Here is a 14,120-nt window from a genome sequence, read left to right as displayed (position 1 = left end):
CTCTTTAGGCCTCCCCTTTGCTCATAAATAGGGTGAGTGGGTTCTCTCTGATACCTCTCGTCTTTCACCTGGTTGCAATGGAGTCTTCCTGACATATCTTCAGTGGTACTGCTGGTTGACATGAACATTACTAAATTGATTTCTCTGTTGTCGGGATTTACTTACATTTTATGACTTTTCTTTTTTCTTTTTTTTTTGAGATGGAGTTTCGCTCTGTCACCCAGGCTGGAGTATAGTGGCGTGATCTCAGTTCACTGCAATCTCCGCCCCCCCCGGGTTCAAGCAATTCTTCTGCCTCAGCCTCCTGAGTAGCTGGGATTATAGGCGCGTGCCACCACGCCCGAATAATTTTTGTACTTTTAGTAGATACGGGGTTTCACTATGTTGGCCAGGGTGGTCTCGAACACCTGACCTCAGGTGATCCACCTGCCTCAGCCTCCCAAAGTGCTAGGATTACAGGCATTAACCACTGTGCCCAGCCCATTTTATGACTTTACTAGCTGGAGATAGGATCTCCCTCTCACCTCCTGGTAACGTGAGCATGGAAAAAGAAAGACCTGCATGTTATTTGAAGGATGCTTGTAGTTTCTTTCATAACAGAAATGGCGAATGTAAAACCCTAATTCCCTCCATGCACTGTTCCCACGTTCCTCCACGTCTTTGCCCAGTTTTACTTTGCAGCTCATGATGTTGAGTGGATGGAAGCCAGGGGGATGAGCGATCCTGGAGCGATTCTCTCAGAAACTTCCAGCCATTCAACATCTGCGATGCCCAGCGAGGGCACGAGGCTGAGAGGGTAAGTGAATGTGCTTTGCATCTTGAGTTGCAGAGTCTAGCGACATAAATGCCAACCAGCAGTGACGCTGGTGCTGTGAGAGGAAGAATCTAACAGCAACCCAGTGAAAAGTGAGAAGATTCAGATAACCCACCTGCTCTAATGATGAGTAAATGACAGGCCTGGGGAGACCTGTTAGGTTTGGATAAATAGGAGGGAAGAGTCTGGTAGACAGCTTCACTGAGTTTAGCATAAAAAAGTTGTGAGTAGAATTGTGTTCCACTTATTCATTCATTTACTCGTTCATTCACTCATTCATTCCATGACTACTGCTAAGCTCTGGATGTACATTAGAATTATATCAGGCACTCCGTTCTGATACAGTATCTTTTTTTTTCTTTTTGAGAGAGGTTCTCACTTTGTCACCCAGGCTGGAGTGCAGTGGTGTGATCTCAGCTCACTGCAGCCTTGATCTCCTGGGCTCAAGCAATCCTCCTGCTTCAGTCCTTCAAGTAGCTGGGACTACAGGCACGCACCACCATGCCCAGCTAATGTTTGTATTTTTTGTAGTGATGGGATTTCACTCTGTTGCCCAGGCTGGTCTCAAACTCCTGAGCACCAGGGATCCACCTACCTCAGCCTCCCAAAGTGCTAGGATTACAGGTGTGAGCCACCACACCCAGCCTCTGATACAGTATCTTTATCCTGATAGCTACTGGGGATCAAAGAGGATACACTGGGTCTTTGTCCTGGGAAGAATTATTCCATTGCTACCTCCGTGTGACCTTAAGAAAATGATTCAACCTAATGGTTCTTCATTTTACTCATCAATAAAATGGACAGAAATACCAAACATCGTGGGGGTTGATGTGAGATTGAGAGGACACAGAGGTGCGGTCCCTACCCTAGCACTTGGCACAGGCTCAGTGCACAGCGCACATTTGCTACTATGGGGTCTGAATAAGGCCCTCGGAATGCAGAGAGACGGTCTGGGATAGGGATCCTGGATGGAAAAGGAGAATCTGGCTGAATCTGAACTGATTCTAGGAGGTGCCCTGGTGGTCAGTCAGCACTACCCTGCCTGAGGCAGGGATGTGGGGCTCCAGAGCCACCTACAAGTCCCCCCACCTGCCTGCATGCCCAGATGGGTCAGAGCCCAGTGGAGGGAAGGCTCTCAGGCTTGGGGGCTCTGAGAGCATCTTCATGTCCTGTGGGTCTCTTCTTAGGTTGCTGGAAGGGCATCTGTCCTTGACATTTCATTCATTCATTCATTCGTTTACTAGATTTTTTTTTGAGTGTATACTGTATGCCAGGCACCTTTTTTTCTACTATTATTGTTATTATTATTATTGATATTGAGAATACAGTGGTGAACAAGATGGGGTCTCTACTCTTCTGAATTCGTAATTAATTCTGGGGGACGGTGTGGTGAGGCAACAGATAAGCAAATAAGATGGTTTTAGAGCATGAGAATTACAGTGAAAGAAAGAAAAGAAAAGTGATGGGCTGGAGAGTGATTGAGAAGAGGGAGGCCTCTGGGGAGGTGACATTTCTCTTGAGAACGGAATGTCAAAAAGGAGCCTCCCTGTGGAGATCTGGAGAAAGAGCCTCAGACAGAGGGAATCGCAAGTGAAAAGGCCCTGGGGTGGGAGAGGGACCTGAAGGGAGGCGTGAATATCTGGAGTCCAGTTAGGAGGCGACTACAGTGGTCCATGAAGGAGATGGTGGCAGTCTGGGCCATGGCGATGGGTGTAGAGAAGGATGATGGGCTCCGCCATTGTTTGCAGGAAGAAAGGACGGGACTATAATGAGACCAGCGGAGGAAGGAGAGGAGTCAGGGGTCACCCTTAGGGTTTTGGCTCCAGAAGCTGGTGGGTGATGCCGTTTAGTGAGATGGAGAAAAGCAGGGTGGGGCGGGGACAGGTTTAGGGAGAAAATCAGGAATTTTGTTTTTGGACATATGAAGGTATAAATACTCATGTTGACTTCTGATTTTCTGTTGACCAAGGAAAGAAGCCCAAACTGTTGTGTGTGTGTGTGTGTGTGTGTTTGCATGTGCCTGCGTGCGTATGTGTGCATGTGTATCTGTGTGTGTATGTGAATGTGTATGTGTGGGTGTGTGTGCATGTGTGGGTATGTGCATGTGTGTGTGTGGTGTGTATGCATACGTGTGTGCAAATGTGTGCGTGCATATGTGTGCATGTGCATCTGTGCATATGGGTGCAGATGTGTGTGCATGTCTGTGTGTGTATGTGAATATGTGTGTGTGAGTATGTGCATGTGTGGGGATGCGCATGTGCGTGCACAGGCGTGTGTAGTGCGTGTGCATGTGTGCATAGGTATGTGCACGTGTGTGTGAGTGTGCATGTGTGTGCATGTATGTACATGTCTGCCTGTGTGTGCTTGTGTGGGTATGTGCATGTGTGTGCGTGTGTGCACTTATGTGCACATGCTTGTGAGTGTGTGTGCACGTGTGTGTGTGAATGAGCATGTGTGATGTGTTCTGCTGAGGGATTTTCAACTTTGGCTCTGTTAACATTTTGTACCAGATCATTCTTTGTTGTGGGGGTGGGGGACCGACCCTGTGCATTGTAGAGTTTTTAGAATTCTCCGTGGCTTCTGCCAACTAGATGTCAGTGGTACCCACGAATATCTCCAGCCATTGCCAAATATCTCTTGGGAGGCAAAATTGCTCCTGGTTGGGAAGTAACATGAAACCTTCATAGGGGCATTTACCACGTCATAGGGTGGAATGGAAAATACACAGCATGGTGCCAGCACTGCCCCCTTCCTTACCCATGGTCGACATCCTTAACTGATCACATTGTTTTTTTCTACAAATCTCAGATGCTCCTTCAGAATCCTTCCTAACACTGGTGACCAGTAGCCACTATCAATGACTAGGATAGGCATTTAGATGAAACCCACTTATTCTCTCATTTCTAAGGTTAGAAAAAGATCTCAAAATGATCTCTGCAGCCGCCACACCGATTTGCAGTCAAATCCTAGGCAGCAATCTTTACACATCTGGGCCTCAGTATCCCTATATGTAAACGAAAACAACCTGAACAGCTCTGGATGGATCCGACAGAGCCTTAAGTGGGAGGATCAATGAGACAATCTCGATAACTCAATTTGAGTTTTTGAAGGTGGGCAGAATGTTACAGAAATGTGCAGCGGGATCATTATCTCAAGGGATGCCATGGAGGTGAATCTGTAAATAATTAGAAAACATTTAGCTGGTATAACGTGCCAGGTTTAATCATGGCATAATAAAAAGGCAGGCTCTCGGGAGCAGGTGGGCAGGTTGGAAGGCCCTGGAGTCCGCTCTCTCTGGGTATCGCCAGGAGGACGGATGGTGATGTTTGAGGTTACGGTAATCTATGTGCGATGTTTTGTTCAGGCTCAGGGTAACCATGGAGACAGACTTCCCCCCCTCTCTCTGTAGCACCAATTCCACACTCCTGTGCATATGTATACACCGCACATACACGTCCCCTCTTACCTCCAACCCAGCTCATTCTCTCGTGGAAGGGAGGGAGGATTCAGGGGAGACCCTCCAGAGGGGTAACCTCAAGGCCGCTGGACTCTGGGGTTGTGGGTTCAGGTCTCGCTTCTTCCGCTTCCTGAGCATGATCCTGGATATGTCACATAGCCTCTGGGAGCCTCAGTTTCTTAATCTGTAAAATGAAGTTAAGGTACTTTTTCCTCAGCAGCGTTATTTGGTGGAGATCAGATTCTAGGCTGGATGCGGTAGTGCATGCCTGTGGTTCCACATACTTGGGAGGCTGAGGTGGGAGGATCGCTTGAGCCCAGGAGTTAGAGACCAGCCTGGGCAACAGAGCAAGATCCTGTCTCTAAAACAAAACACAACAACAAAACAAAATTTATCAGCAGTGAAAAATTCTGTGAACTCCAAAGTACTCCAGAGCACGTCCTTGCTGTGTTCTTAAAATGAACCTCAGGATCCCAGAATTACAGCAATCAAAATCTTTAGCTACAATGGCAACAAAAAACCCTCCAAAACAATGAAACAAAACCCCAGATTCGCGATGTCATCTCACCCAGGTCACTGCGTGGCTTCACTGTGTTTTATTTGCATATTTAATAACAACCCCTGAGGCCCAGACCCTTGGCCAGCAGCCTGTGGCCACAAGCAGTGCTGAGTGCCTGGTCCAGGGCCAGCCTGCTTGGGGTTGGATCTCAGTCCAGCTTCCCTGGATGTGAAACTGCAAATTATTTAACTTCTCCATGCCTTAGCTCCTCATCTGTAAGGTGGGATAATAATTGTACCTATGGCAGAGAGATCTGAAGCCCATGGTGAGTAGCTCTCCTTGGTGCTGATGAGATTACATTTAATCTATGACCTACAGGAGGGATTGGGGCCCTTGGATCCAACGTGTAGATATCAGGCAGTCAGTCATGGGAGGGCTTAGGGTTCAGAGAGGTGGGGAGAGGCTGGAGGTGGCTACATCTCAAAAGGGGAAATATTAGATGGAAAAACGTACCTCACGATACTCAGATCCAAAGAGGGAACAAATAGGATCTAATGGGTGAGTCCAGCAACATGTGAGAGACCCCATGGGACTTTGGTCCCTTGTAATTTGATAGAAGAATAAGGGTTGGCTCATAGTAAAGATACATGTGAGTTTATATATTATTATTATTGCATTGTTGCTGCTGCTATTGCTGTTATTGTTATTTTGTATCAGCAGTGAAAAGTGGTTTCCCCAAACCAGAACATGACCTAGAGTTGCATCAACAGAAATATTATATCTAGCATGAGGGAGGTGATGGTCTCTCTTTTCTCTGCCCTAGTAGGGGGCCACCTGAAGCGTTTGTGTTTGATTCTGGGTGGCTTCCATTAGGGCGACATTTATGAACTGGAATGGGGCTTCTAGAGGGGAAAAAGTTTCTCCACGAAGAAACTGAGGCTGTGTTTTCTTCATCCACTAATGGCTTGTGGTTCTAAGAATTAAGAAAGATACAAAGATAAATTTGCAAGTCTGGGCGCGGTGGCTCACGCCTGTGATTCCAGCACTTTGGGAGGCCAAGGCGGGTGGATCACTTGAGGCCAGGGGTTCAAGACCAGCCTGGCCAACATGGTTAAACCCCATCTCTACTAAAAATAGAAACTTTAGCTGGGCATGTTGGCATACGCCTGTAATCCCAGCTACTCAGAGGCTGAGACATGAGAATGGCTTGAACCTGGGAGGCGGAGGTTGCAGTGAGCTGAGATCGTACCACTGCACTCCAGCCTAGGCAACAGGGCAAGACTCTGTCTCAAAACAACCGCAAAGCCAAAACAACAACAACAACAACAACAACAACAACAACAACAACAACCACCACCGCTACCACCAAAGATAAAGTTGTCCCTGTGAAGTGCACACCCTTCTGGGGAGTATAAACCAGCCATGTGACTGTCACACATGTGGGAAATGTAGTTTCCAGCTACAGAAAGAAGCATTTTAAGGAAATGCTTGAGGAAAGAGGAGACTGGGAGTGGGAGTAGCCTGGGGACATCTGGGAGCTGTGTTGAAATGCATCAGGACGTCTGTAGGGAAAAGCGTCCTGATTTCTCCTTTGTGACCCCACAGTCACCATCAGAGAGAGACAGTGATGGAGAGGCCTTATAGAAGCAAGCTCAGCTCAAAGCAGACCTGGCTGCTTGGCTGCTACCTGGGTGGGTCTCCCAGAAGATGACCCTGAAACTAGGATTTGAGAATTTGCATTTGAGCAGTTGATTTGGGAAGGGATTCCAGGAAGTCCTGGTGAGGGAGGGGACAGGGAGATGGGAAAGGAGAGGCAGCCGAAGCAGTGTCCTGGGGCCACGTGGAATCCCAGCGGAGGGCCCTGGGAGACTGTGAGGAGCGTGCCTGACTTGTCCCCCAGAGCAGGGAGGGAACTGCAGTCTTTCTCCACTAACCCCCATCTACCACTGGTTGAAGGTATCATTAACTGTCAGTCTGCCCTGGGTGCTGGGTGGGCACAGGCAGGGGTGAGAGAAAGCTCCGACAGAGGGAGTCGTAGGAACTTGCAGCAAGGAACCTGTGGCCTTCAGGGGACTGGCAGGTACCCGGGGCCGCGGACGGCTTCGGGAGGTGGTAGTGAGTTTCCTGACACAGGGTTATATAAGAGGTGCCTGCCGGCGTGACCATGTGGTGGGGAGCCAGGCGAGTCTACTCTGGGTGACAGAGAATCTTTAAACCATTTTGTACGTGTTGCCCACTTGAGAGATGATGTAATCCCAGGCCTTGTCATCCCACGGATGATTTGGGGAGTTTGCGTGTGGGTGGATGTGGGGGAAGAATAACTTTTTTCAAGCTGTTTTTTTCCCCTCCTAAACCACCCACTCCTGCCTCACTCTTGGGCTAATTCTAAATAAAGGGGCCCACTCCAAGGCTCAGCTTTCGGTCAAAAGTGCCCAGTTCGCTGATCCAAATGAATCCCACATGGATTAATGATGTTTTCCTGAGGGACTGGGGTCTGGAAGCAGTGAAGTGACCCCATAATCTGGGAGAACTGCTGTCATCCCCGCTTTGTCCTTTATGAGCTGTGGGACATCAGACAGGTCACTTTCCCTGGGGTGGTAGGGGCTCAGACTTTCCTTCTGGGCGATGAGGGGTTGAATGAGGAAATCTCTGATTCTTAAGTTGTCATTTGCAGCCTCCGGAAAACTTAGAATAAGACTTGAAAGCAATTTATTACTTGAGCTGCTGTTAAGCTACAAAGACCCTTGTGTGAAAGTAGGGGCTATTATCATGATGGAGTGCTTAAAGTAGCAAAGTGCTTCCCGATATTTTATTAATTAAACATGGTCCTGGTAAAGCCCCCACTGCCTGCATATGTGTGCTATAAAATCAGACGGGTCTATGTGAGGGAGGTGAGTAGATGGTAAATAGTAATTGTCACTAAGTCATGCTACTGAAAAGCTAGCAGTCGGGATTCCCATGAGAGAAATATCCTCACCTATTTTATTTTAATTTAAAAGGCACTCTAAAAGCCATTTAAAGTACGAATACTTTAAAAAATACAGCGGAGGATGGGTGTGGTGGCTCACACCTGGAATCCCAGCACTTTGGGAGGCTGAGGTGGGAGGATTGCTTGAGACCAGCCTGAGCAGCATAGCAAGACCCCATCTGCTAAAAATATATATCTATATATACACACACACATACATATATATAGCTGGGTTTGGTGGTGCATGGCTATAGTCCCAGTTACTTAAGAGGCTGAGGTGGGAGGATTGCTTGAGCCCAGGAGTTTGAGGTTACATGATCACGCCACTGCACTCCAGCCTGGGAGACAGAGCAAGACGCTGTCTCTAAATAACAACAATAATAAAATACGGCTGCAATTAGTGAGTACATGGGGTGGGGAGAGATGTTGTGTGTGTGCTAGGCACTCCTCTCCATTGTACAGATGGACAAGCTGGCAGTCAGAGAAGTAATTTGCTAGTATAGGGGTTCTCAACTGGGGGCGATTCCCCCGCACCTCCACCCCAGGGACATTTGTCAATATCTGGAGACATTTTTGTTTATCATGACTGGAGTGGGGGCGTTACAGGCAGCCAATGGGTAGAGGCCCTGGATGCCGCTAAACATCCCACAGTGCACAGGATGGCTCTCCTGCAACTAGGAAATGATCTAACCCCTAATGTCCAGAGTGTAGAGGCTGAGAAACCAGATCAGCTCTGTGCTCCCTGAATCCTAACCTTGGCCTCTCCCCTGCCTGTGTTGCCACCCCAAGTCCTGCGTGGGAACCCTGTGAGCCTTGGTCTGGTCTCTGATCTCTAAGATGGGCTGAGATATTGCCAACATTTATGTGTGTGTGTGTGTGTGTGTGTGTGTGTGTGTGTGTGTGTGTGTGTGTTGTGGACTCCCTTGAAGAGGGGATGGGAGCTAGGGAACTTCTCTCTTCAACAATTTCCCACTTTCCACTGTGCTATTTTCTCTTCTTAATATACTCTTTTGTAGTCTGTTTTTCATTTTTTTCATTAATTATCCCCATAAACATTCCTCTGAATTTCCACAGTCATAATAATGATCAATATTAATGGCTTCATACTACTGCATCCTAACCACAAAGCACTATTTCCTGAGTAATTCCTGGGTTGTTGGACATTTATTTTATTTTATTTTTTGTTTCCTTACAGTTTAATACACAATGATTATTTTCTTGAATAGAACATTTTTATTTGTTGCATGACTTCTTTAGGAGAATTCCCCAAGAGTATTTTTTTCTCTCTTTCTTTTCTCCTTCCCTTTCTCTCTTTCTCCTTTTCCCTTCCTTTCCTCCTCCCCTTCCTACCTTACTTTTTTCTTTTTTATTTGATTTAATTATGTTTTTTGGAATAATAACATATGAACCTGGTTTAAAATTCAAAGGCAGTACAAAAAAATCTCATTCCCAGCCACCCACTTCCCTGCCCGGGGGCAACCACTGATGGCATTTTCAAGAATTTATCTGTTAAAATTTCATTTTTTAAAATAAATGGCATCACATCACACTCTATCCACTGTTCTACTGTGGCGGGTATAGACTGGGAGCTGATCTCCTTCAGATAGGGAGGTTGGAGAAGGCTTCTCCAAGGAGGTGACGCTTGAGTTACCTAGAGGATGGTAAGAGAGGGAAGAAGTGGTCCAGGAAGGATTGGCAGGTGCAAAGGCCCTGGGGTAGGATGCAGTGGGCAGATCTGAAGAACTCCATGGAGGCCGATGGGGCCACTGTAGAAGGAGAGAGGTCAGATTGCTAGAGAGGGACCCTGGTGTGCAGAACCTCATTGGCTGCAGTATAAAATTTGGACTTTATTCTAAATACACTGGGGTGCCTTCGAGGGCGTTTAAGCAGGGAAATGATGGGACGTGGCTTGCATTTAACAAAAGAGCATTCTGATTGAGGATTGGGGAGTTAATGCATGGAGGCAGGCAGAAATTGAAGGGTTAACTGGTGGGGGGCCAGGTGAGATGCTGGTGCCTTGGCCTTGTGGGGAGATAGAGAGAACTGGATGGACTCAGGACATTGTTTGAAGGAAGAGCCAATGGATCTGCTGACAAATTAGATGTGGAGTGAGGGGGAAAAAGGCATTTTGTACAACTCCTAGATTTTTGGCCTGAAGAGATGGTTGTGCCCATTACTGAGATGGAGAAGACTGAGGTGGGAAGAGGTTTTTGTTTGTTTGATTATTTAGTGGGAAGGAGGCGATCTTAAATTCAGACCTGGCCGGGTTATGTTTGTTCTGTCTGTGTGACAGCCCAGAGGCAATGTCAAGTAGACAGGGAGAGAACAAAGTACATCCCAGAGCCCGGAAGTGTGATCAGGCTGGAGACATCAACGGAGAAGCCGCCAGCCCCAGGATGGGCTGAGACGCCCGGAAGAGCGCGTTGTGCATACATCAATGTATGAATCTATTTGTCTCACTCTCACTACGCCAGCTCTGCATGTTGTCATTCATGTTTGTTATTCATTTTGTAATTTTCTAATTTTCAAAAGCAAACATGGCCTGTAGTGAATGGAAAGAAATTGTACAGCTGCTTAGATTCGGATCTTAGAGGCTCTCTTACTTGTTTTAGTGGCTTTACCTAATCTGAGGTGAGAATCCAAGTCTGACGGACACCAAAATTAAGAAAAAGAGCCTTTCTGGGTTTCCCGTCATGTTCATGCATCTCCAACTATTTCTGCCCTGAAAGTCAGAGCTGCTCACTGGAGAGGAACCTTCCAGTAAAAGAGCCGGAGCTGTCTCTTCTCTTCCGTGTCTCCTGAATACCCAAGAGATATGGTTCCCCTGTGATCTTGCTGTAATGAATTCTGGTTGCTTTTTCATTATCAGTCCTAATTTTCTCCACTTCCAGATTATTTTCCTTTCCAGTAGGGTTATAATTCCTTGTTGGAGCCCCAGGGCATATGTTTTTCCCCTCTGCCATCAAGGCAAGGAATTAGGAAGTGCATGATCTCTGTGGAGTGGTTGCTCTCAGGCCCCTGGCATGGAGTTCGTCTGTCAGAAACAGCTCTACGCACATTCAGAAAGTGAATCTCGTATTTATGTTAACGTTTGTATAAGGCGGCATTAACTAATTTAGCTAACAGATATTTATGGAGGGCTATCCGTGTGCTAGGGTCAGAACTGAACCTATCTCTCAGCTTGCCACAGAGAATCTGAAAACTTAAAGTAGGCAGAAAATTCTAGGTCACCTCTGTGTTCAAGCCTCTCATTAATGGACAAATGGGCACAGCCATTTATAACCTCAGGGAGCCTCAAGCTCTTGGGAAAGTTAATAGGTGAGTGCAAATAATAATGTTCCTAGTCTCAGCATGGCATGGGTGTGGTTATCATTATGAGCCAGGCTGAATCCCATTCCATTCCATTCCCACCCCATCCCATCCCATCATCCCATGCCAACCCATCCCATCATCCCATCCCAACCTATCCCATCTCATTCTCATCCCAACTCAGCCCATCTCATCTCATCCCATCCCATCCCATTACAATGCAGCCCAGCCCAGCCCATCCCATCCCAACCCAGTCCAGCCCAGCCCATCGCATCCCAACTCATCCCACCCCATCATCCCATCCCAACCTATCCCATCCCATTCCCATCCCATCCCATCCCATCATCCCATCTCAACCTATCCCATCTCATTTCCATCCAAACCCATCCCATCCCATCCCATTTTATCCCATCCCATCCTGTCCCATTCATCCCATCCTATCCCATCCCAACTCATCCCACCCCATCATCCCATCCCAACCTATCCCATCCCATTCCCATACCAACCCATCCCATCCCATCTTATGCCGTCTCATCCCATCCCATCCCATCCCATTCATCCATCCCATCCCATCCCATCCCATCCCATCCCATCCCATCCCATCCCATCCCATCCCTCCCATCTCATCCCATCCCATCTCATCCCATCCCATCTCATCCCATCCCATCTTATCCCATCTCATCTCATCCCATCCCATCTCATCCCATCCCATCTTATCCCATCTCATCTCATCCCATTCCATCTCATCTTATCCCATCCCATCCCATTCCATCTTGTTCCACCCCATCCCATCCCATCCCATCCCATCCCTCCCATACCATCTCATCCCATCCCATCTAATCCCAACCCATCCCATCCCGTCTCAACCCATACCAATCCATCCCATCCCATTCCATCCCAACCCATCCCATCCCGTCTTAACTCATCCCAATACAACTCATCCCATCCCATCCCATCCCATCCCGTCCCATCCCATCCTAACTCATCCCATCCCATCCCATCCCACCCCATCTCAACCCATCCCAATACAACTCATCTCATCTCACCCCAACCCAGCCCATCCCATCCCATCCCATCTCACCCCATCCCATCCTATCCCATCCTATCTCTATGGTCCTGAGTTCCTGGTCTGGGTATTGGGATTCAAAAATGAATTGGGAAATCTATTTGGCTGCAAGTGACAGAATCCAGCTCAAACCAGCACAAGCAAAAAGACAAATTTCTACTGGTTCGTGTGAAGAAAAAGGTAGCGGGACTTCAGTCTCAGCTGGATCCAGGTGCTCATATAACATCAACTGGTTTCAGTATCTCTCTCAACTTCCCATTGTCCTTCTTTCTGTCTCCTTTTTTTCCCTTTCTATTTCTCAGAGGTCTGCATCCTTTCCTGGTTTCACTCTCTGGCAGTTCTCTTCATGTAGTGGCCGCAGCAGCTCTAGGTTTATATCCACCCAGTTTGGCACCAGTAAAAGTCCCCAGAGGGCTCTCATTTGCCGGGCTTGGGTCCATTGCTATCCCTAAGCTTGTCACTGAGGTGTGAGGAATGTGGTGCTCTGATAGGCGAGGCTTGGGTCAGCTGCTTACCTCTGGAGCTGGGGGTCGAGTTGGCCTCAACAGAGACTCACGGACCAACCTGCTGATTCCCCGAAGGAGAATTAAAGTTCTGCTACTAGACAAGGGGAGGAGGGATGCTGGTGGGCAGAACCACAGAAGAACATCCTCTCTGTCTTTCTTCAAAAAGCTTCTTCATGCCTCTGTGCCTTTTACAAGCAGTTCCCTTCTGAAGTGGCCCTTGTCTGACCCTCCTAGAAAATTTGTTCTTCCTCTTTCTTCAGGGTTGTTGGAGCGCCCTCCATCTGCGATGTTTCATCCCAGCTGCTGGCATGCCTGCCATGTCCGTACACACTGCCCACATGCACGTGCACACACACACACACACACACACACACACACACACACACACACTATCCTTGTGGTTTGAGAGTATTGTGTAGTTGGTATCCAGTACCAGAGGAAAATCCTGACAAAGCAAGTGTTGCATCCTAAGCTGCATTTGGGTTTCATTGCCCATCCATCATCCATCCATCTTTCATTCATCCATTATACATCCATCACCTATGAATCCATCATTCTTCCATCTGTCCATGACCACTCATCCATTCATTCATCTATAGTCCATCCGTCTACCCATCATCCACCCACCCATCCATTCATCCACCCATGCATCCATCCATCCATCCATCCATCCCTTCATGCACCTGTATGTCTACACATCCAGCCATCCATTTATCCATCATTCATAATCCATCCATCTAACAAATATTTGCTGATGCCTTTGCTATAGCAGATGGATTAGAAGATCCCTGTCCTGGAGAGCAAAGCATAGTGAGACAGACAGACACAAAAACAAAGATAATTCAGAATGATACAAGTGATCCCATCTCAGTCTGGTGTCAGCAGTTTACTTGATGCTGCTGATTCCACTTATAAATAACACACTTCTACTCAAATAATGAAAATGGCAAGAGTTCACATTCGTTCAGTTCTTTACACAGCACTTTCTCATTTGTTTCTTAGGCCCCTTCTTTGGGAGTAGGTGTTGTTATCTCTGTTTCTCAGGTGAGGAAACTGAGGCCCAGAGAAGGCAGGGAACAGCTCAAGGACCCTTACCTTGACCACAGTGGAGAAGGTACTCAGATACGGGCCTCACATACCGCTCCTGATCCGTGTTAGGCAAGGTGCTTTCCATAGGTCGAGGATCTGTTCATAAGCTGATGTGGGTCCCCTAGTGCCCTGCCATGCATCACCCTCCAAAACAAACCTGGGCTGGGAGAGCATAGCTGGCTACTGGTCACCACTGCAGGGTCTGAGAGCTCCCTGAAGCCCAGGCCTCCCCATCTCTAGCCACTGCCTTTCTGGCTGCAGGGGACCAGCACTGTGAAGAGAGGCAGTTCCTGCCTACGCCTGGAGGCTTAAGGAAAGGGCATATTAGGTCCCCTCTAGATAGTATGATCTGCCCTGAGCCTAAGGCTGGCTCTCTCTTTGTTCAAAAGAGAGATTAGCAAGTGCTACAGAG

General features: G+C 47.6%; 1 protein-coding gene and 1 long non-coding RNA gene across 7 annotated transcripts in view; one reads left to right on the top strand and one right to left on the bottom strand.

Annotated features, from left to right (window-relative positions):
- Positions 1-14,120, top strand: part of GSG1L (GSG1 like) — a 274,733-nt gene that overhangs the window by 21,395 nt on the left and 239,218 nt on the right. The gene's annotated exons all lie outside the window — the stretch shown is intronic.
- Positions 13,258-13,959, bottom strand: LOC135968858 (uncharacterized). Its single transcript, XR_010583861.1, has 2 exons — positions 13,715-13,959; positions 13,258-13,412 (listed from the first exon to the last, which is right to left on the bottom strand). It is a non-coding gene; the product is annotated as an uncharacterized lncRNA (long non-coding RNA).

The sequence above is a fragment of the Macaca fascicularis genome, chromosome 20 (assembly GCF_037993035.2).
Source record: "Macaca fascicularis isolate 582-1 chromosome 20, T2T-MFA8v1.1".
Lineage (NCBI taxonomy): Eukaryota > Metazoa > Chordata > Mammalia > Primates > Cercopithecidae > Macaca > Macaca fascicularis.
Note: the sequence above shows the minus strand (reverse complement) of the source record. Positions and strands in the feature narration are given on the sequence as shown.